Below are 23767 nucleotides of genomic sequence, written 5' to 3' on the forward strand. Positions count from 1 at the left end.
TTTGACTCTCTCAAACTCTTGTGGATGCTTTTGGGTGCTGCTGACTCTTGAGTGGGAAGAAGTGTCATAACCCCTTTGGGGAAAAAGGTGTGGAGGACATGAGGTCCTGGAACCTTCCAGAAGGGAGATGGTATCCCATCTGGACCTCCCTGTGAAGATAAAACTCCTGTGTTCTCTTCTAAAACCAAGGAACGGCATTGTCTTCATTTGAATGTTCTTCAAGTAAAATTTTTTAACTTGAAAAAATGATGACTAAATGTTAGCTGTTTGAATAATCTCAGCTAGGAAAGGCCTAAGACATGATACAGTTCCAGCAGTGTATTTTTTCTTTAAAGAAATGAAGTCATATATCTTTCTTAATTTTTTTTTTCCTTGATCATAGAAGCAACACTTGCCCACCAATAAAACAACAAATATCCCCTACATGTATAGAGAAAACTGTTTCCTCACATTGTCCACCTTGCTCTAAAAACCAGTAACCTTTCGGTCAATTCGGACTCGTGTCAACCCCATGTATGTCAGAGTAGAAGTGCGGTCCAGAGTTTTCAATGGTTGATTTTTAAGAAGTAGATTGCCAGGTTCCTAGATACATCTGAGTGGACTCAAACTTCCACCTTTTGTTTAGCAGCTGGGCATGTTAACCATTTGTACCACCCAGAGATTGCGGCATTGTTCTACATATACAGAGATGTGAGTGAGTGTGTGTGTGTAGAAAAAATTGTATCATATGTTCATTTTCTGCTCTTTTCAACTTGACAGATACCATGGTATCCTTTTATGGCGGTATATATGAACATACTCCATTCTTTTCAATGGCTCCGTGATGTTCTGTTTTACGGCCATCGGCCATATCATAACTCATTTTACCAGTCCCCTCTTGATGAACCCCCAGGTTGTTTCTGCTTTTTCTGAAAACACCTCGGAACACATTCTAAGCATGTAATTTTCCTAGTAAAATTTTCTATTGGAATGGATGTCTCTTGAACTTAAACAATGGATGAAAAGGCCCTTCTCCCTCTTCTCAAGCTTTTAGTGTCTTTGAGAGATGTACTGAATTAGCCAAGGAAGGAGTGTACTCGGAGCAGTCCTGGTTGTGTTGATGGAGGAAACAGTAGTGAGGAAAATGTATATCACAGGGAGAAAATAGTATTCTGTAAATTTTGTGTGACTTGACATATTCTCAAAAATAAAGCTATCTCAATGGCTCCTTCTTTATGTAGAGAAATTAAGATTGTGTATTTGGTAATGGAGAGCCCTGGTGGTACAGTGTTTAAGCACTCAGCTGCTAACTGTAAAGTCAGCTGTTTGAACCCACCAGCCACTCCGTGGGAGAAAGATGTAGCATTCTGCTTCCATAAAAATTACAATCTTGGAAACACTATGGGGCAGTTCTACTCTGTCCTATAGGGTCTCTATGAGTTGGAATTGACTCGATGGCAACAGGTTTGGTTTGGTATTTGAGAGTGTGTCTTTGACCATTCTGATCTATGCCCAATGAGTAATAGAAGCCAAATTTGAACCACTGGTTGAAGTTCTTCTGTATTGCTTGTTTTCTCAGATTTTCCTTCAGTGTCTATGAATAAGGAAAAAAAAAATCACCAGAATTCTGTCCTGTCTCTAGCAAATCACAAGGCTTGCTTAGGTCATAATGTCTGAGATTCACCATTAACAAAGGGAATACCATTTTTATGTCTGAACCCTTCCCCAACTTCAGTCTGTCCACTGCTAGCTTTCTCTCTCTCTCTCTCATTCTCTCTCCCCCTGGTCTAAGTTACCACCATCTCTTCCCTGGATGGCTGCAGTGGCCTCTTAGCTGCTCACCCTGCCTCCACCCTTGCCCCCTACAATCCATCTCTCCAAGGCTTTTTGGAGAATCTTTTCAAGTCATTGTCTTAGCTGTCTAGTCCTGCTATAACAGAACTATCACAAGTAGATGGCTTTAACAAAGAGAAATTTTTTCTCTCACAGCTTAGGAGACTAGAAGTCCAAATTCAAGGTACCAGCTCCAGGAGAAGGCTTTCTCTCTGTCGGCTCTGGAGGAAGCTTCTTGTCGTCAATCTTTCCCTGATCTAGGAGCTTCTCAGTGCAGAGATCTGGGACCAAATGAAGCGTGCTCCTGGGTCTTCTTGCTTGGTGGTAATAAGGTCTCCCTGTCTCTCTGCTGGCTTCACTCTTTTATATCTCAAAAGAGATTGACTTAACATACAATCTAATCTTATAGACTGAGTCCTACATCATTATCATAACCACCTCTAATCCTGCCTTATTAGCATCATACAGGTAGAATGTACAACACATAGGATAATCTCATCAGATGATAAAATGGTGGACACAATACTGGGAATCATGGCCTAGCCACGTTGACATACATATTTGGGGGATACAATTCAATGCATAAGTGTCGTAAATCTCATCACATCACTCTTTTGCTATAACCCTTCAATGGTTTTTCTTTCTACTTGGAGAAAACATCAGAGATTGCACTGAAACTCACCAGGCTCTGCTTGTCCAAGCTCTCACCTGCTTTTCCAACATGGCCTTACGAAACTTGCCCCTTATTCATCATACTGGTCTTCTTTCAGGTCCTCAAACAATCAGCTCTGTTTTTCATAGCTTCTCCTTCTCATTCTTTAGGTTTCACCTTAACTGTTACCTTCTCAAAGAGTCTAATCTGACTCCTCCCATCTATAGTAGATGCTCCCTCCTCAGGCATTACTGATGCCAGGCCATGTCTGTGCCCTATATTACTTGCTACGTAATTTATAATCTGTACACTTGTATATTACCCATCTATCTCTCCCACTAAAATGCAAACCCCATGAGGGAAAAGTCCATATTTCTCATGCTTCTACTACACTCATTGCCTAGCCTGGTGCCTCCTAGTTGGCAGGCTCTAAGTAAATAACCACTGAATCTAAGGAACGGGATGCGTATGTTCTGAGTCTCTGTGACAGCTTTACCTCTTCTTGGATCTGTCGAATGACAGAGTTGGAGCCCAGTTATAAAGAGTTTATTTGTGATGAAATCAAATGGCTGCAACAAGGAATCCAGGTACTCGAGAGGAGATACCAAGGACTTCAATTTGAGAAAGACAGCAATCTCTTTTTATAAGATCCATTGAGGATATTTGTTGGGAAATGGGGTAGCGGAGGGGGGAGGTTAGGTTTTGGAAAGGTGTCATTTAAGCAAAGGCAGGTCTTTCCTAAGTGGGGGCAAGTTTGTGGCTGGACCACATGTCTTTTTTTTGTTTGTAACAGATGTGAATGTTTTTGGCTTTACCATGAGGACTTTTCAAGAGAATGTGTGTTTGGAAAGCCCTGAGGCAGGCAGCCTCAGAGCCCAAAAACTTTTAACAAACACCTGCTCTGGCTTATCCTCCTACATCTAGCAGAATAAGCTGTACTTTCTTCTGAATTGCCTTTGACAAGATAACCGCAGAATGAGCCATAGACAGCCTCAACCTGCCTCTGGGTAGAAACTTAACATCCTAATGATCCTCCATCCTGCGGGATCGAACCCCTGTCTACAGAAAATGCTTAGTCATCCCCAAGCTCTGAGCACCTGTGTGAGGCCAATCCTGAATATTCATGATAAATTTGCCATTTCCTTGTCTGCTCTCTGTAAAAGCCCACCTCCCCAAGCTGCCTGCAAGCAGTCTTGGAGGCGGCAGCCCTGATTGCTCCTTTCCTCTACAACAAAGTAAAGGTGTCTTTCTGGTCACCCACCTCAGCCTCTTGTTTATTGGCTGTAACAAGTCGCCCCGAGCAAAACCCAGGGTTTTCACCTGGCAACAGCCCCAGTTGAGTAAGTTTATAATTTTAGGTGGAAGCACCTGGGGCTAGTCTAAACTGGTTATGGTCATCTTTGGTTGACAGATCAATAGGCCTTATGAACCCAATTCTGTGTCATCAGTAAATGTGGAGACCTAGTGGGTCAAGGAATGGTGGCCCCCAACAGCAAGCTGGGTTGCCTAAAACCAGTTCTTTTCCAATCATGTCCATGGACAGCAGGGGACGAAAGGCTGCTTCGTGTTTCATGAACAGAGAATTGGGTCATAATCAGGGAGAGAGAAATAAGACCCCACCAAATGGAATAGAAAATGGGTAACACATCAGAAGGGAGAACAACCAAGGAAGCTGTCCCTAGAGCGCCATCAATGCAAGAATGGAATTACGATGTGGAAATACTCGAAGACCTTTGTCCCTATGAATCATGCATGGGGAAAACAGTGGGGCATCTACAGATGTCAAAGAACCAATAAAATTTCATGAATGGTAATGCTCGCTGAGATCCCGGAGAATAAGGCCAACCTTACAACGTGATCTGCTAACAAAATTAGGTCATTTGTCTTTGAGAGGAGATGGCCACTTCCTTATTTCTTATGTACTCATTTGTAAGCAGCTGCTTTAATAAGCCTGTGTGATCCTGGATGGCATGCTCATAGTTCCAGTAAAGCCTGGCAGAAAATTACAGAAGGAAAGGGCTGCCTCCTTATTACCACGGGGGGGAAAAAAAAAAAAAAGGCAGTGATCAGCTAGCATTTCCAAAGGATGTAGTTCTACCTGGGAGAGGGCAGTTTCCTTTTTCTGGGTTCTTGTAGCCGAAGAGGTTGTTGTGGTTGCTAGCTCTTGTTGAGTCAGCCCCTGACTGATGGCGACCCCATGTACAATGGAAGAAAACGCTGCCCAATCCTGTACCATCCCCATGATTGGTTGCAGGTGAGACTGTTGGAATTCATAGGGTTTCCATTGGCTGATTTTCAGAAGCAGATGACCGGGTCTTTCTTCCTAGTCTGTCTTAACCTGGAAGCTCTGCTGAAACCTGTTCAGCATCAGAGCAACATGCAAGCGTCCACAGGCAGACAGTTGGTGGCTCCGCTTGAAGCGCGTTGGCTGGGAGTCAAACCCAGGTCTCCCACATGGAAGGCAAGAATGGAGAAGGTCTAAAACACAGCAACAAACCTAGGTTTACTTTTTCCTCCCTTGGTAAGTGAAGTGGCTCTTTCCTTCCCTGAGCCTAGAACTTTCTCTGTCCTTCCTTCATCACCCTCTTTCATAGATGGTTTAGCCATACCTGCTGTGCAGCTGGTGAGCATGGCTCCTCAACCCTCCACTTGCAGAGCATTTCTTCCAGTCACCTTTGCTGCATAGCAACAGCCACACGTCATGACAGGCAATAAATGTGTATTTCTCATGCATCTCAGGCCAGCTGGGGGTTGGCTGTCCAAGGTGAGCTCAGTTGGGTGACTCTGTTTTACCTTGTGTGTCAGCTGGACCTGGCTTCTCCATACTGTGGGTCAGGCTGCAGTCTGCTCTATGTGTGCTCATTCTGGGGCGCTGGCTTGAAGAAGCAACATTCTAGACATGCTTCTTGGTGCTCTATCATCATCTCCATGGTGATGGGAAGGCACAAGAGAGTGAACTGGAACCCTACATCTTACATACCACCTCCTCAGAGAAGCCCTACATGACCACCCAATCTAACTACATGTCCTTCCTACCCACTTACAACTTTATATTCTTGGGTGACACCCTATTTTATTCTTCCACAGTACCAGTCATCATTTACAAATATATAATTATTGGTTTACCCATTTAATGCATCACGCTAGACTTTAAGACAAGGAGAGAAACTAGTCCTATTTCATTTGCATGATTATCCTCAGCCTCCAACTCACTACTGGGCATCTACCAAGGGCTTAATAATCAGCTGCTGAATGAATGATTAAATGATGAATGAAAGGCATCCTGGGTTGAGGGCACTTAGAATTTCATGATACATACCAAGAAACTAAGAGCTTAGAACCATTTCCAGCAGCTCTGTTAGATGGTGTATATGTATGGGGAGGTGGAGGGTGAGTTTTTCTATTTTGCTTGAGAAAAAAAAAAAAAAAGGTACTTGTCACTTACTCATCTGCTAAAAATAATACTGTGTGCAATGTTCAAAAATGAAGTCCAAAGGTTTACATGCTGAATCAGCTTCCTCTTCAGTTGGGAAGATAGACACACACAAATAACTATAATATAAGGCAGAGAGGATTAAGAGAAAGAACAGGAATAACAACAAGGAACCAGGGCATAGGCAACAGTGAGGGAAGGCTCCTAGTGGGAGAAATCAGGGTGGCTTCCTGGAGGAGATGGCACATGGCTTTAAGAATACCTGAGCTTTAGACATTCAGTCATGGTGGAAGGGCATTTCAATTCTATATAGTGTTGGCAGATTATCTTTTCTCTTTTAGTCTGAACCTATTCCTCTCAAAAATGAACATAATTTCTGCCATCGAGCTGAGCATTGCAAGAGGTAACTTTTAGGTGCCACAGAAAGGAATTCAGCAGTCTTCAAGCTTGGCACTGACAATGGACTTAGTTATTTCTCCTGCATTCGGGAATTATCCACAAATTTCTTGGTTCCTTTATTTCAGCCTCTGGGGTGTTTCTGTCTGAATCAGAGAAGAGGAGCTTGGGAGGGTCTCAGGAACTCCTTAGCACAGCTGTCTTGACTTTCCTGAATCTGCAGGTTCAGAGGGGCATGAGCCTGGACAATGATGGCTACGACCTCAACATGGAGGTAGTCCCTGGGTGGTGCAAACAGTTAAGCTCTCGACCAGCCATAAAGTTAGCAGGTCAGACCCATCCAGAAGTACCTCCAAAGGCACGCCTGGCGATTTCTTTCTAAAAGCTCACAGGCCTTGAAAACCCTACGGAGCAGTTCTATCCTGACACACATGGGGTCACCATAAGTTGCAGCCGACTCTATGACAACTAACTACGAGAACATAAACATGGTTTGAAAGCACAGCAGCCAAGTTGCCGAAAAAGTGTGTATGGGGCAGGGAAGAGTTACTCAGGGTGTGAAATCGTCTGGCCTCATTTTTGGTGTCCTACCATTTTAACATTCAAAGCTGACAACAGATTTCAATGTCAGTCCTTTTGCCAGATTGTAAGAGCTTGCACTTTGGAGATCGTGTCTTAATTATCTTTGCTTACGTCCTCTCCGCCATCTTCCTGTGCCACAGGGAGAACAAGGCTCTGGCGTCAGCAAGACAAGCGTTCTATGAATGAGCCGCCAATGTTCTTGGCCGTTTAAGATTAGAAGGAGAAAGCGCAGGAGAAGGCAGCGCCACCTACAGGCACCCCTCACATCAGGAAAACAAAAGCTTCCTCAGAGACCCCTAGCAAACTTCCAGGAAGATGTGGGCAAGATCCTAAATCTGTTGTCATGCCAAGGGCTCTGGCCAAGCCTGTGAGCATTACTGTATAAATATTGGGCTCACGGGCAGGGCAGAGGGCCACTTGTGCCCCTATCCTTGAGGCATTCTGGGAAGGGTATCCTGGACCAGGGACAGGTGGATGGACCAGGTGCTTCTGCTCCAGTGGAGGGACTCTGCTCCTCTTTTGCCCTCCTTTTCTGTCGAGTGAGTGTATTAGTTTAGTATGGCCACTGTAAAAAATTACTACAAAGTTGAAGGCTTAAAACAACAGGGATTTATTCCCTCACAGTTCTGGAGGCCAAAACCCATTGCCATCGAGCCGATTCTGACTCAAAGGGACTCTATAGGACAGAGTAGAACTGCCCCATAGGGTTTCCATGGAGCGGCTGGTGGATTCAAACTGCTGACCTTTTGGTTAGCAGCCAAGCTCTTACTTAATGTACCACCAGGGCTCCAAAATGGTCCTAAGTCAATATTCCTGAAATCAGGTGTCAGTTGGGCCAAGCTCTCTTTGGAGTTTCTGGGGAGAATCCATTCCTTGCCTCTTCCAGCTCCAGGTGGCTGCAGACATTCCTCGATTCAGGGCCACATGACTCCAGCTGCTACCTCCGTGGTCATCTCCCTCTGCCTCCCTGTACCATCCCCATGATCCTTGGTGTTCTCAAGTCCATTGTTGCAGCCACTGTATATTTTGAGTGCTTCCAACCTAGGGACTCATCTTCTAGCACTGTATCAGACAATATTCTATTGTGATGTGTAGGGTTTTCATTGGCTGGTTTTTAGAAGTAGTTTGCCAGACCTTTCTCCGTAGTCTATCTCAGCCTGAAGCTCCACTGAAACCTGTCCACCATGGGTGACTTTGCTGGCATAAGGACACTTGCAATTCGATATAGGGGCCACCAGGATAATCTAAAATAATCTCCTCATCTCAAAATCCTTAATTTAGGCACTTCTGCAAAGAACCTTTTTCCTTCAAGTTAACCTTTACAGGCTGCAAGGATTAGGACCTGATACCTTTGGGTGGCCATTACTCAGCCCACAGCGGTGTGAGAACAGCTTTGTAAGTGAGGACAAATCCTCGTGCTTGGGAACAGAGCTGTTCAGGAGAGGTGCATTCTGGGAACAGTGTCGCTGGCACGGGAGACCACACGAGAAGATGCCGCATGTATAGCCTGTCCCACTAGAGGAAGGGGAACTTCTGATCTTAGCTGGCTTGTTGCCAGGCAACCCAGAGACACCTCTAGGGCCATTTCACAACACTGCCTTTCTTCCCACATTCATCACTCAGTGACTTTGTGAACTTGGTCAGATTGCTTACACTTTCCGAGCCTCAGTTTCCTCTGTTGAAAAAGATGAATAGTACTAGTATTTAAACCATAGAGTTTTTTTTAAAAGGATTGTTGTTACAGTTGTTAGTTGCGTTCCAGGTGGCTCAGTCTCACAGCAACCCCCTGTACAGCAGAACGAAACATTGCCTGGTCCTGCACCACCTTCATGATTGTTGGTTTGCTGGAGTCCATTGTTGCAGCCACTGTATATTTTTGAGTGGCTTCCAACCTAGGGACTCATCTTCCAGCACTATACCAAGACCCATTGCCGTCCAGTTGATTCCAACTCATAGCAACCCTATAGGACAGAGTAGAGCTGCTCCATAGAGTTTCCAAAGAGTGCGTGGCATATTTGAACTGCTGACCTCTTGGTTAGCAGCCATAGCACTTAACCACTACACCACCAGGGTTTCCTCCAGCACTGTATCAGACCATATTCTGTTTTGATACATACGGCTTTCATTGGTTGACTTTTGGGTGTAGATTGCCAGGCCTTTCTTCCTACTCTGTCTTAATCTGGAAGCAGTGCTGGAACCTGTCCGCTGTGGATGACCCAACCTGAGTGGGAATGGACATGGGCGGGATGATTCCAGGACTTGGGTTGTGAACAGTGGAGGGTGATTGTGAATGTGTTTCAGCTCCTTGTACTGTACGAGGCAGTTGGAAAGCATGAATTTGCAGGGCCAGAAGCAGAAGCTGTCAGTTGCTGTGAGGCTGATTGGTGAACCTGGAGCAGTTTATCACCCTTGTTGGATTTGTTTACGGGGATACACTGTCATTAGGGTAAGGCGTCTCGCTGCGCACAGAGAGGAGTAGCACCCTGACCTCATTTGAAGAGAACACCACGGGTGATTTCCTCCCTAACGGATGACTGACGTTGCAGCGTGCCGACAAATGATCGGTATGGTGAATGGTTAATAAGGCTTGGGCCCAGATCCATATGATTAATACAAATAATTAGCTCTTCCTGGGCAGTGGCCTGCGAGTCGAGGTAACTTTTCCTTTTTCAGACAGTCATCTCCGTAATGAGCTATTAGTCTGCAGGCCAGAAAGAAAGAAAGGGAGAAAGAAGGAAAGACCTCAGGCGGTGAAGCTTTTGTTCCTTCCAGCAATCCTCATTTATTTGAAGCCAAATGTGATAATGTTTCCTTTTACATAACTCCATTGCCCTGTATTGTAAAAGCAACTCAAAATACGAAGGTCTGATTCTTATTTGTTTCAATAATGGTTTCTGGGGTTTAGACAGAGCATATCTTTTAATCTTCTTCATCCCCTTCATCTTCACTGGGTCCCATTAACACAAGGAAGGGCATACACCACGAACACCATTTTCCAGTTAGACAATGTAAGGAAAGACGGACAATTACTGTGATTAATACGCTTATATTAGAAAGCAGTCTTGGCAAATGACGGGGCCTGTGTGTAGGAAAGGGAGTTAATTACTGGAAGATTTAACTGGAATATCTTCTATAATTAGGGGACCATCTGGGTAGCCAAATTATTGGAATTTCACGGGCATATCCAGAATCCTAAGACAACTAGAAATAGGCAATTCAGTGAAGTTAGGATTTCTTGCCTCCATTTTCTGTCTGGAGCGCTGGTAGCACAGTGGTTAAGAGCTCGGCTGCTAACCAAAAGGTTGGCAGTTCGAATCCACCAGTTGCTCCTTGGAAACCCTATGGGGCAGTTCTACTCTGTCCTTTAAGGGTGCTATGAGTCGGAATCGACTTGACAGCAACGGGTTGGTTTGGTTTGGTTTCCCGATTAGTTTACCTGTTTCATGTGGCTACCAACATCACCTGACGCTCACTGACTTTCTTTTCCCTGTTCTGGTTCATCTATGACAGGGAAGAGTTTGCTCACTGAGATTAGAATGTGTACCAGCCCCTGAATTTATCAATAGTGACCAAGCCTATGGTTTTTAAAAGCCATTCTAGTTCTTGCTGATCTGGTACACTGGTCCTGTCTGTCCTAGTACCTAGAACAATATCACACCACATTGATGGTCCTCCTGATCCCTAAATATATGAGTGTTTTATTAGGAAGAATCCCAAAGATGAAGCCAACACCTTTACTGAGGAACTATTTTAAAAGATTTATCGGTAGCACCTATATAATCATATAATTTTTACTGAATCAGAGACCCCAACCCCAGAAAACATGTGAGAAAGCCAGCCCCATGTGCTCAGGCTGAAAGAGTTAAGCCATTTTTCTTTTACATGGTTTATTTCACAAGCGTCTGACTCATTGGGCGTAACCAGCACAGTTAAATTACAAAATTACTATTTGGTCCCTTTTTTATTGACTACAATTCAAGGCTGCTTCAAGCCTCCCAAATTTCACCCCTCTAGCTCTTTGCCAAGAACATTACCTTTTATTTTCAGTGTTAAACTGTGTAAGATACCCCTAAGGCTACATGGAAACTTACTCTCTGTGATAGCAGCTAACGGAGTGTATCAATTGTTCATGATTTCCCATTCTCCTGTAAATTGGGAGAGGCAGGGAGAGCAGTGGCATGAGAATTTTGTTCTGTCAGCACTTTCTTGCCTCAGCTTTATCCCAAGCACGGCATGTTGTGGTAATTAATTATAGTGAGTTTGTAGCTCTTCATCCTGAGTTACCATTTAGCAGCCTGTCAAGTCCGGAGCTAATGAGCCTATCCTGTGGAATTCAGTGCGTTCATTTTGCTTTATTTTTAAGTGTCAAGACGAACCTGGTTTTTCTAAGGTCAGAGGTAGTTAAGAGGGAGATGCTTAACCAGTCTATGGGAAAGAAAAGACTTTTCTCCTCCATTCACACGTTTGTTCCAAGCATGGGCTTGATTGAAACGCTTCATATCCCTTTGTCTTATAAGCTAGCAATTGGAGTATCCCAATTGTTATAATTATTATTTAATATTTGAAGGATGGAATGGCTGCCTCATAAGAGACCTCATCAGACTGGTGGTAAATGGCATTTTGGGTTAGGATTTTCAACTCAAGTACAGGAAAAATGAGAGCAGTTACATGATAGCTTATTTTTGGTTTTGCTTTTTTTTAATTCATTCTTTCTTTAATGGTAGACTTGTAGTAGCTCGATAATTTCTATCTAGAAAGGATATAGTCATGGCAGTTTGGTTCTGGCATGCAAGTGAAAGCCACATTTCTTGAAGCTTCATTCTTATAGCAGACACACTGATTATTTTTGAATGGTCTGGTTACAGCTTAATTATAACAATTAAGTTTTCCGAGGATGATTTTATTCGCATAAGATTGGGAAGACATCAAAGAATAGGAACAATAATTGAATGGGATTACATATCAGGATAAGGTGTTCAGCCTGACTTTTTAAAATATGTAATTTATTTTATTTTTGTTGTTGTTGAGAATAAACACAGCAGAACATACAATTCCGCAGTTTCTACATATATAATTCAGTGGCATTGATTACATTCTTCAAGTTACGCAACCATTTTACCCCTTCTTTTTGGAGGTGTTCCTTCCCCACTAACATCAACTCGCTGGTCCCTAAATTTCCCATCTAATCTTTCGAGTTGCTGCTGTGAATTTGATCCTTTAAAAAGCACAACGCTCAAGGCAGACATTCTTTACTAGTTAAACTACCTATTGTTTTGTTTTAAGAAAACCTCAGGAGATATTTTTGGTTTAAGGTTTAAAGATTATCTCAAGGCAAAAGTTTCAAGGGGTCATCCAGCCTCCACCGTTCCAGAAAGACTAGATTCCGTGAGAATTTGAAATTTTGTTCTGAATTTCTTCTCAGCTTGACTTATTAATTGAATGGCGTATTCCCAAAACACAATATCTCTATTCTTTTTTTTATTATTATTCTGAGTTGAAACATTTGCAGAACTGAAAAGTTAGAGCAGTGATTAGGTGAAAAATCTTCAATTCAACATGTAAAATTCAGACTTTTGGCTGTTTTTGGAAGCAAAGATATAACTGTAGTATTATGTATCCTATAAACATTGCAGTTCCAAAAGGAAGACTTTTCCTCTCTGTCAATAAAATGTAGGTGAAAACACATTGACATAATGTAGTTTTATTGACCAAGTCACAGTGGTCTACACTTATTTATGTATCAGTGTCAGGGATGAGGTTGGGAGAATGAAATAGATAATGTTGCCTTGGCACAATGGTTAAGCACTTGGCTGTTAACTGAAAGGTTGGTGGTTTGAACCCACCCAGTGTCTCCATAGGAGAAAGACCTGACGACCTGCTCACATGAAGATTACAGCCATGAAGACTCTATGGAGCAGTTCTACTCTGTCACATGGGGTGCCTATAAGTCGGAATCTACTTGACAGCACCCAACAACAACCACCCTTGGCAACACCAGTGCTGGTGACTTCTAAAAATATGGTAGAAATACAAATTAATTCCTCCATCTAATGAGAACATGGCATTTATTCTTCACAAAAAGGCTACCTCTTAAGTGTCATTTCTCCTTGTTTCCAATTGATCATATCTGTTATCTCTTTATAATAAAGAGTCAAAGATTCTACTCATAATCCCCTACTTTGCTCCTCAAAGAGATGAAAAAACTTTTGTCTTAGTCATCTAGTGCTGCTGTAACAGAAATACCACAAGTGGATGGCTTTAACAAAGAGAAACTTATTTTCTCACAGTCTAGTAGGTTACAAGTCCAGGTTATACGTCGGCTCCAAGGGAAGGCTTTCTCTCTCTGTCGGCTCTGGGGGAAGACCCTTGTCCTCAATCTTCCCCTGGTCGAGCAGCTTCTCAGGCACAGGGACCCCGTGTCCAAAGGCCACACTGTGTTTCTGGTGCTGCTTTCTTGGTGGTATGAGGCCCTCAACTCTCTACTTGCTTCCCTTTCCATTTATCTCTTGAGAAATAAAAGGTGGTGCAGGCCATGCCCCAGGGAAAGTGCCTTTACTTTGGATCAGGGATGTGGCCTGGACAAAGGTGTTACATCCCAACCTAATCGTTTTTAACATAAAATTACAATCACAAAATGGAGGACAACCACACATGGACTAACCATGTTGGCACATATTTTGGAGGTACATAATTCAATCCATTACAACTTTTATTTTCTTATCCTTTCTCAGCTGCTAACTGAAACGTTGGTGGCTTGATCTCACCCATCCCTTCTGCAGGAGAAAGACCTGGTAATTTGCTCCCATAAAGATTTTTTTTTTTTTTTTAAGATTATAGCCCCCAAAAAAACCAAAAACCCTCTGGGCAGTTCTATGCTGTTTCATGGGGTCACCGTGAGTTGGAGGCGACTTGACAGCACCCACAACAACAACATCCCATGCTGAGAATCTCAGATCACTTCTTTTTACTTATTTGTTATCTGTGAACTGGAAAACTTGATAGTCATAAGCACGGCTCTTGCCCTTGCTCAGGTATGCAGACCTAATGCCAATGAATGGAGAAATTTCCTCACTTGGAGGAGAGTCTTTGTTGATGCTGTGGTGCAAATTTGAGTTGACACGAACCACACTTTGTAGGGAATATTTCTGTGGTCTTCTACTGTGGGGGGGGGGGGGAACTTCCGTGTTGACAACTAGCCTCCACAGAATTGCGATTTGCTAGCCACTAAATGTTGTGACCATTTAGTTCAGCTGTTTTCAGTACCTGCAATATCAGCAAAATGAGAAAATGTCTTCCAGCCCTAACCTTTGACAGAGCAGACATGTTAATATAAAATTATTTCAATCCCCCAGAAGCCATTGGTACAAGTGGTATTTTTTTCTTTTTCTGCCTTTGTTGTTTCTTTATAGATTCACATTTTTGAGTATTCAGAGCTGGCTTTTCCTTTCAGTTGGAGGAATGCAATTGAGAGAAGTGTTATTGATGAGGGCTGATTAAGCAAATTAATGAATTGAGACAGCCAAATAGTAAGTGAGAAGAATTTGAGGAGTGGAATTGGTTTTTGCTCATTGACTGTAAAGTGTAGGAGTCAAAGCCACAAGGGTACCCAATGGAAAAAGCTGTAGTGCCGAGGAAAGGGAAGAAAGAGTGTTTGGAATTGTGTGTGTGTATTTCTTGTCCAAAGAAGAATCATGTGCCTTTTATTCACTGCTTTCTTTACAAATATTTTCCTTGCCTCATTTTTGTAGTCATCTGCAATATCTCAAATGGATTCATCCAACAAATACGTATTGAATATCCTTTGTGTTCCAGACACAACGTTAGGCACTCATGCTGCTGGTAGAAAGAGATTACTTAATATGCCTTGTTACTGAATGTTCTCAATTCTATGAGGCACCTTTGAAAATCGAGTCCAGTGTCCTTTGCTGGGGGTGCTAAACATTCATCTTTGAAAAGCATTTGTTATTTCACACTCTTCAAATTGGCAAAGTTAAAAATTCAGTCTCTACCATGGTGGCACAATGGTTGAGCACTCGGCTGCTAACTGAAAGGTTAGTGGTTCAAACCCACAAGTGGCTCCACAGGAGAAAGACCTAGAGATCTGCTTCTGTAAAGACTACAGCCTAGAAAACCCTATGGGGCAGTTCTACTCTGTCACATAGAGTTGCTATGAGTTGAAATTCATTCAGTGGCACCCGACAACAACAGCTACCACCATGTGTTGGCAAGAATATGGGATAACGGGACCCCAACAAGCTGTTGGTGGGAGTACAAATTGATGGGACTGCTTTGGAGAACATTTTAGTTACATCAGGAAAGTCAAAGATGCGTGTACCACTATACACCGCTGTTCACTGCAGCACTACTCATCTGTTGACCAACTCTCGGTTGGTCAACAGATGAGTGGGTCAACAAAATGTGGCCCACCCATACAATGCAATACTCTTAGCCATGAAGAGGAATGGAAAGGTTCTGATACGTACTACAACATGAATGAACTGTGAAAAGATGTTAAGTGAAAAAAGTCCGACACAAAACCACAAATATTGTATAATCCCACCATATAAAACGTCTAGAGTAAACAAATGCGTAGAGACGCTAGTCTATTAGTGCTTACCAAATAGGGAATTAATGCTTACGGGGTACTGAGTTTCTGTTTGGGGTGATGACAAAATTTTGGAAATAGATGGTGGTGATGGTTGCCCAACAGTGTGAATGTAATTAGTGTCATTTAGTTGTACATTTAAGAAATTGGTTAAAATAGCAAATATTATGTATATTTTTCCACATTAAATTTTAAAATAAAAGATGCAAATGTTCTCTGACTTAGCCATTTCCTCCCTAAGTGCAAAGAAACACATGTAAGAATATGCATTTTAGCATTATTGAAACAAAATTTGGGAGAGCAAAAAAGAAACTAACATTATTTGCTCATTAATTGGAAAATAGAATGTGAGTTGTAGTGCAATGTGTCTGTGGAATACGGCACTGCAGCTAGAGTGAACACATTAGATCTCCACGTGTCAACGTGGCTAAATCTCAAAACCATAATGTTGAACAAAAACAACAATAACAAAAAAGTAATTTGTAGATGGCGATATACAATATATTTTATGTACAGCTTTAGAACATAGGAAAATATGATATCTTTTCTGCTCCGTGGGAGAAAGCTGTGGCAGCCTGCTTCCGTAAAGATTATAGCCTTGGAAATCCTATGGGGCAGTTCTACTCTGTCCTACAGGGTCGCTGTGAGTTGAAAGTGACTTGACAGTGATGGTTTTTTAAATGTATATATATGGCAGAACAAGAGAGTTGTATGGGAACGATGCATACTAAGTCAGTTGTGTAGGCACCTCTGTGTGGGAGGAGGGGAGGGATTGCAGCCAGGGAGAGTGGCAGAGAGAGATTCAATTATATTTCTAGTATTTTATGTTGCAAGCTGCAGGGTGGCCATATGGCATTTGCTTCTGTAATTTTTACATATTTCATGTATGTATTACATAAGAAGAAAGACTACATCTGAGAAGCTGTAACCATTGCTCTGGGTCTATGCGTGTGTGTGAGTGTGTGTGCATATGCATACTAAGCTTTTGGAGCATCAGGCCACTTTTTTTCAGATAGCTGTACCGTAATCATCCTCAGGTCTGCAGAAAGGTTTGGTGCAAAAGTAATGCCCATTTCAAGTGCAATCCCTTTGCAAGCTTGTTTGGGGCAGGTGAGGAAAGGAACTCAGTGCTCTAAGCCTACAAGACAAAAGCTGGACAAGTCGAACGGTTCCCTAATGTCTTTGATCAATGCAAACTGCTAATTGAAAGGCACGATTCTCTTTTCCAAAAGGAATGATTTTCTCCTCCACTCAATTACTAGGATAATTGCTTCAACTCTCAATGTTCCTTTAACTGGGCAGATCCACCGCTAGCATCTAAGGCTCTCATTTCATATTAAACCACAAAGTTGTTACAGTTAATAGCCCCTCTGTTGGGTCTTTCTGTTGCAATATTACCAATATGGCAAGCGCCCTCCTGTATTTTACACTGTGTGATGAGGTTAAATTTGTTTTGGAAGGCACTGAAGTCTTCCAGATTTACAGCTATTTGAAAACCACATCGATAATAAATATCTGTCACGAGTTTTCTTTTTTTTCCCTCAGTCGTACACTCTCCCTCTCCCTTGCCCATTGTCCCTTTTTCTGTCTAGCCTGCACTTTCTCCCTGCCCAGAAATGCCATTAACATTAACGAGTGTTCTTCTTGGCACAGGCAGGGGGCTTGCAGAGGGAACTGGCTTGGAATGTGGAATAGGGAGCCTTGAATCAGACAAGAGCCTCGATGCAGATTGTGTGTCTGGCAAACTCAATAAGCTCCCGTCAATACTGATGGCAAAAACAGAGCAAAACTAATTTTGATGAGAACATGTCATTGAACTGTAGGTGAGGCGTGGGAAGGAGGTGTAGAATGAAAAAGTGCCTTTTCATTTCACCTTTGCATTTATCAAGGGCTTGCTGTGGGTGCCAGGTATCATGTTAGAACTTGGGGACATAAAGTTAAATTGGGACTGGCCGCTACTCTAGGAGCCTCTGAGTTGTGCAAACAGCTAAGCACTGGGATGCTAACCAAAAGATTGGTAGTTTGAACCCACCCAGAAATGCCCCAAAAGACAGACATGGCAATCTGCTTCAGAAAGGACACAGCCTTGAAAACCCTATGGGGCAGCTCTACTCTGCACACATGGGGTCGCCATGAATTGGAATCAACTCCATGGCAGCTGGTTTGGTCCCTACTCTAGAGATCTATCCAAAAACCAAACCCATTGCCATCAAGTCAGTTCTGACTCATAGCGACCTTATAGGTCAGAGTAGAGATGTCCCATAGAGTTTCCAAGAAGCAGCTGGTGGATTTGAACTGCTGACCTTTTGGTTAGCACCCATAGCACTTAACCACTCTGCCACCAGGGTCCCCTAGAGATCTATGGTGCATAAATTCCCCTGGACATATTGTGAAGACTTGGACTCCTGGGTCACCCCCAGGGATTGTGACTCTGTAGGTCTAGGGTAGGGGCCCTTGAGTGTTCCCATTTAATAGGCTCACAGGTGATGCTGATTCTGCTGGTCCATGGATGCACACTTTGAATAGCAGGGCCCTGGAGTAGATTTTGATGAAATGGAGGATGAGAGTCAAATAATAAAGCTGTTTCACTCAATGCTGTGGGGAGATGCGATGGCAGAGTTATTAGCAATATCACAGAAACACAGGACAGGGAACAAGCAGCTCAGCCTCGCAAAGACCTGCAGGAAAGAGGCAGTTTTTGGCTGGAATATCAAAGAATGAAGAAATTTCTAGGCAGAAAGGGGAGTTAGCATTGCAGGCAGAGGTAATTGCATGTATAAAGATGGCGCTCTGTGCCTATGCAGGATGCATTTGGGAAATAGGAAGTAGTTTAATACAAGCAGAGCTGGGGTGGAAGAGGGAAGATCACAGATGGTCTTAAAAATTAGGCTGTGGCCTGTTTTTGAAAGAGTTTGTAGTATCCTACTACTGGGCTCAGGGGCAGTGATGGTTCAGTGGTAGAATTCTCCCCTTTCATGCTGAAAACCTAGGTTCAATTCGTAGTCAATGGATCTCATGCACAGTGCCACCTGTTGGTCAGTGAAGGCATGTTGCTGTGTCCACTCGCATGTTGCCGTGATGTTGAACGGGTTTCAGCAGAGCTTTTAGACTAAGATGGACTAGGAAGAAAGGCCTGGTGATCACCTTCTGAAAACCAGTCAATGAACACTCTGTGGATCACAGCGGTCTGATCCACAACCACTCATGGGGATGACATAGGCAGCCTTTTGCTCCACTGTGTGTGGGCTGACTTGATGACAGCTAACAACAGCCAAAGGCTTTGGTAATTTATTCTGTACTGGGGAGCAATGGAAGAATCTTTTTTTAAAGATTATTTGTGGGAGGTGGATGAAAGGAAACTGATTAGCTGGGGGATAAGCTTCCAGGTGCAAAAAGACAAAGGCTTGCCTGAATTTGTACTTGGAGTAGAAGAGGACATGCCACAAACATTTCAACTTAGAGACAAGTCCCTCAAGCTTGGAGACAAAACATCTCTGAGTGCAGCTTAGAGAAAATGGCCAAGAGCAAATGATCAGGGTGAGTTTGTGGAGATGACACATAGCTAAACAAGAGAGTGAGGACTCACTCACCATCAACAACATCCACCCACACATCAAAGTTCACTGCTGAAATTCAGAACAGGAAAGACCTACAAAGGAAGATGCTAAGCAAGTTGTGCCTTCTTTGTTGCTGTTGTTAGCTGCTACCTAGTAGATTCCGACTCATGACCACCACGTATGTGCAGAGTTGGACTGCTCCATAGGGTTTTCATGGCTGTGACCTCTTGGAAGCAGATCACCAGGCCTATCTTCCAAGACTCCTGTGGGTGTATTCGAACTGCCAGTCTTTCAGCTAGTAATCGAGAGCTTAACCGTTTGCACCACTCAGAGATGTCCTGTTGTTGTTAGGTGCTGACTCATAGCAATCCTATGTACAACAGAATGAAAGACTGCCCGATCCGGCACCATCCTCACAATGGCTGTTAAGCTTGAGCCCATCGTTGTAGCCACTGTGTCAATCCATCTCATTGAGGGTCTTCCTCTTTTTCATTGACCCTCTACCTTACCAAGCATATTGCTCTCCAGGGACTGGTCCCTCGTGATAACATGCCCAAAGTACGTGAGATGAAGTTTCACCATCCTTGTTTCTAAGGAGCATTCTGGCTGTGCTTCTTCCAAGACACATTTGTTCATTCTTCTGGCAGTTCATGGTACATTCCATATTCTTTGCCGATACCATAATTCAAAGGCATCAATTCTTCTTTGGTCACCCTTATTCATTGTCCAGCTTTTACATGCATATGAGGCAATTGAAAATGCCATGCTTGGGTCAGGTGCACCTTAGTCCTCAGAGTGGCATCTTTGCTTTTTAACAGCTTCAAGAGGTCTTTTGCAGGAGATTTGCCCAATGCATTATGCCATTTGATTTCTTCACTGCTACCTCCATGAGCATTGATTATGGATGCTAGTAAAATGAAATCCTTGAAAACTTCAATATTTTCTCCCTTTATCATGATGTTGCTTATTGGTCCAGTTGTGAGGAGTTTTGTTTATGTTGAGGTATAATCCATAACGAAGGCTGTAGTCTTTGATCTTCACCAATAAGTGCTTCAAGTCCTCTTTGCTTTCATCAAGCAAGGTTGTGTCATCATGCAAGTTGTTGATGAGTCTTCCTCTAATCCTGGTTCCTTGTTTTTCTTCATACAGTCTAGCGTCTGGGATTATTTGCTCAGCATACAGATTGAAAGTATGGTGAGAGGATACAGCCCTGACACACACCTTTCCTGATTTTAAAACACCAGGGATCCCCTTGTTCTGTTAGAATGACGGCCTCTTGGACTATGAACAGATTCCTCGTGAGCACAGTTAAGTGTCCTGGAGTTCCCATCCTTTGAAATGCTATCCGTAATTTGTTATGATCCACACCGTCAAATACCTTTGCATAATCAATAAAACACAGGTAAACATCTTTCTGATATTTGCTGCTTTCAGCCAAGATCCATCTGACATCAGCAATGATATCGCTTGTTCCATGTCCTCTTCTGAATCCAGCTTGAATTTCTGGCAGCTCTCTGTTGATGTACTGCTGCAACTGTTTTTGAAAGATCTTTAGCAAAATTTTACTTGTGTGATATTAATGATATTGTTTGATAATTTCCACATTCTGTTGGATCACATTTCTTTGGAGTAGGCACAAATATGGATCTCTTTCAGTGGCCAGCCAGGTAATTGTCTTCCAAATTTCTTGGCATAGATGAGTGAGCCCTCCCAGTGCTTCATCCATTTGTTGAAACATCTCAATTTGTATTCCGTCAATTCCTGGAGTCTTGTTTTTTGCCAATGCCTTCACTGCAGCTTGTCTTCTTCCTTCAATATCATCGATTCTTCATCATATGTTGCCTCCTGTTAATTCGTTATGCTGCATATACCAGTAGAACACACAGCAGGGATTGTGTGTAAGTACCTGAAATGATCATTTCCTGCTCATGTAGACAAATAGCCTCCCTACATAAATGTCAACAAAAATTCTTACAACTGGATGGATGAGAAACATGATAAATGGAGAAAATATTGAAGTTGTAAAGAATTTCATTCTACTTGGATCCATAATCAATGCCCATGGAAGCAGCAGTTAAGAAATCAAGCCACATATTGCACTGGGCAAATCTTCTGCAAAAGACCTCTTTAAAGTGTTGAAAAGCAAAGATGCCAGTTTGAGGGCTAAGGTGCACTTGACCCAAGCCATGATATTTTTCAATTGCCTCATATACATATGAAAGCTGGACAAGGAATAAGGAAAGCCTAAGAACTGATGCCATTAAATTATGGTGTTGGCAAAGAATATTAAATATATAATAGACTGCTAGAAGAATGAACAAGTCTGTCTTAGAGGAAGTACAGCCAGAATGTTCCTTGAAACCAGGATGGCAAGACTTCATCTCACAGATGCTGGACATATTATCAGGAGGGACCAGATCCTGGAGAAAGACATCATGCTTGGTAAGGTATATGGTCAGCAAAAATGAGGAAGACCCTCGAGGAGATGGACTGACACAGTGGCTGCAACAATGGGCTCAAACACAGCAACGATTGTGAGTATGGCACAGGACCAGGCAATGTTTTGTTCTGTTGTACCTAAGGTTGCTATTAGTTGGAACTGACTGGACAGCACCCAATAACAGCAACAACAGCATGTAAATGTCATGGAAGATGATGCCTTTTCCTGTATGCTGTCTGTGTCTTCTTCATCAGATGAAGATTAGGTAGGAGGCAGACAATGGCATTAAAACACTAAGATCGATTTTTGAAACAGGTAAAATAAAAAAACAGTTGTCCTGAAGCTGATTCCGACTCATGGCAACCCCATGTGTGTCAAAGTAGAAGTGTGCTTGCTCCATAGAATCTTCCATGGCTGATTTAGCAGAGGTAGATCACTAGACCTTTCTTCCCAGGCAGCTCTGGGTGGACTCAAACCTCGAACCTTTTGGTTAGTAGCCAAGCACCTTAACTGTTTGTGACATCCAGGGACTCCTTAAAACTGATACTAAGCACAAATCGAATGTTACTACCTCTATTTACCAAAGTCAAATGAAACCCCAAGGCAGTAATGAGCCTTGTGATCCAGTCTCAGGAGGGTGTGTGATGAAAAAAACCAAGCCTTGTTTGCCAAAATAAAATTCTGTATTGTTTACTGCCATATTGAATATTTATGAACAGTTTACCCATGCATTCCTGTTTGGCTCCTTCACCCCCATGCTTCTTTATTCTTCCCTCTCTTGCAAAATCCTTATAAATCTTTCCTCCAGAATGGTTTGTAATCTTTCTTTCCCTCCTTGTTTCATGCAGACTCTACTTTGTAAAGCTTCTAAGTAGCTGCCTGGGCAAGGCAGGTCCTACATTAGAGAGGGTAGAAAATAAAACTGACAAAACAGAATTCTCAAAAAAAGCAGGCAGAAGGAGGGGTCATTTCAGGAAAATTATCGTAATAATTCTTGTCCTATCACATAAATAATTCATCATTTTTAAAATTCTTATATCACCAAATATCTATACTTTCCCCCCAAAGTGTAACTTTTCTGTTTTGACATTCAGTAATAAGAAATTAGACATTACACTTCATTCTTTAGTCATCTAATCCAGTCATTTGAAGATAAGAGAAATGCCAAGGTACTAATAATAGATCCGGAAAGATAGAATATGGGCGGGGGCGGGGGAGGGACACATTGTTTCCCATTAACATTCAGACATTTGAAAAAAGCACCGGCATTTCATTAAAAAAATACCATTGCCATGTCCAAAACTTAGGGAAGAGCATAATCTTAGATTAAAGAAATACCTTAATTAAAACTTTACCTTTACTTTTAAAATTCCCTTTTCCTCTCTTTTAACCATGGACTAAAATACCCATCCTCACAGGCTGTTTAGTTCAAAGGAAGGGCTTTTGGGAATCGTTGGTCTAATTCACACATTTTATTTAGTTCATAATGGAAGATTCCAGACTGGACTTAAAAGCCTTTGGATGATACGTGAAACCCTGAAGAAGTTTCTTCCTAGAATTCTTTACTCTCCCCAACCTATCTTTGTTAAAATTGATTTTTCCTGTGTGGTAAGTTTGAAAACGTTAAATAAAGACATTCATAACCTTGGGTCTTATTGTTGGAAGCCAGTGCCTATTTTTCTAGTGTCATGAAAATTGATATTCATCAAAACAAGAGGATCAATTTTGGTTGTCCGAAACCCTGGTGGCGTAGTGGTTAAGTGCTACGGCTGCTAACCAAGAGGTCGGCAGTTTGAAGCCGCCAGGCACTCCTTGGAAACTCTGTCGGGCAGTTCTACCCTGTCCTATAGGGTCGCCATGAGTTGGAATTGACTCGATGGCAGTCGGTTTGGTTTTTTTTTTTTTTTTTTGATAAACTCAAAACACGAGTGTCAACTGTTAAGCCTCTTCCTCAATTTGGGTCTCAACTTTTTTGGGGGGAAGGTCACTTCCAAATACTTATAATTACTTTAAAAATATGTGTTCGTTGTAGAAAACAGGAAAAATACAGAAAAACACAAAAAAGTCACATCTAATTTTTTCACTGATTATGTGTAGTGTACATCATGTTAGCTCTTTGTACCCACACGTAAGCTTCAACAGATGTACCTTTTCTAACATTTATTCAATGTATGGTTGATTTGCTACTGTGTTCCATGAACTGTGTCAGGTGGTTGAGATACAATTTGGATTATTCTGTAGATAGTATTTTGTATCCAATATTTTAATTCAGTAGGATATTATGGACTAT

The sequence above is a fragment of the Loxodonta africana genome, chromosome 12, assembly GCF_030014295.1.
Source record: "Loxodonta africana isolate mLoxAfr1 chromosome 12, mLoxAfr1.hap2, whole genome shotgun sequence".
Classification (NCBI taxonomy): Eukaryota; Metazoa; Chordata; class Mammalia; order Proboscidea; family Elephantidae; genus Loxodonta; species Loxodonta africana.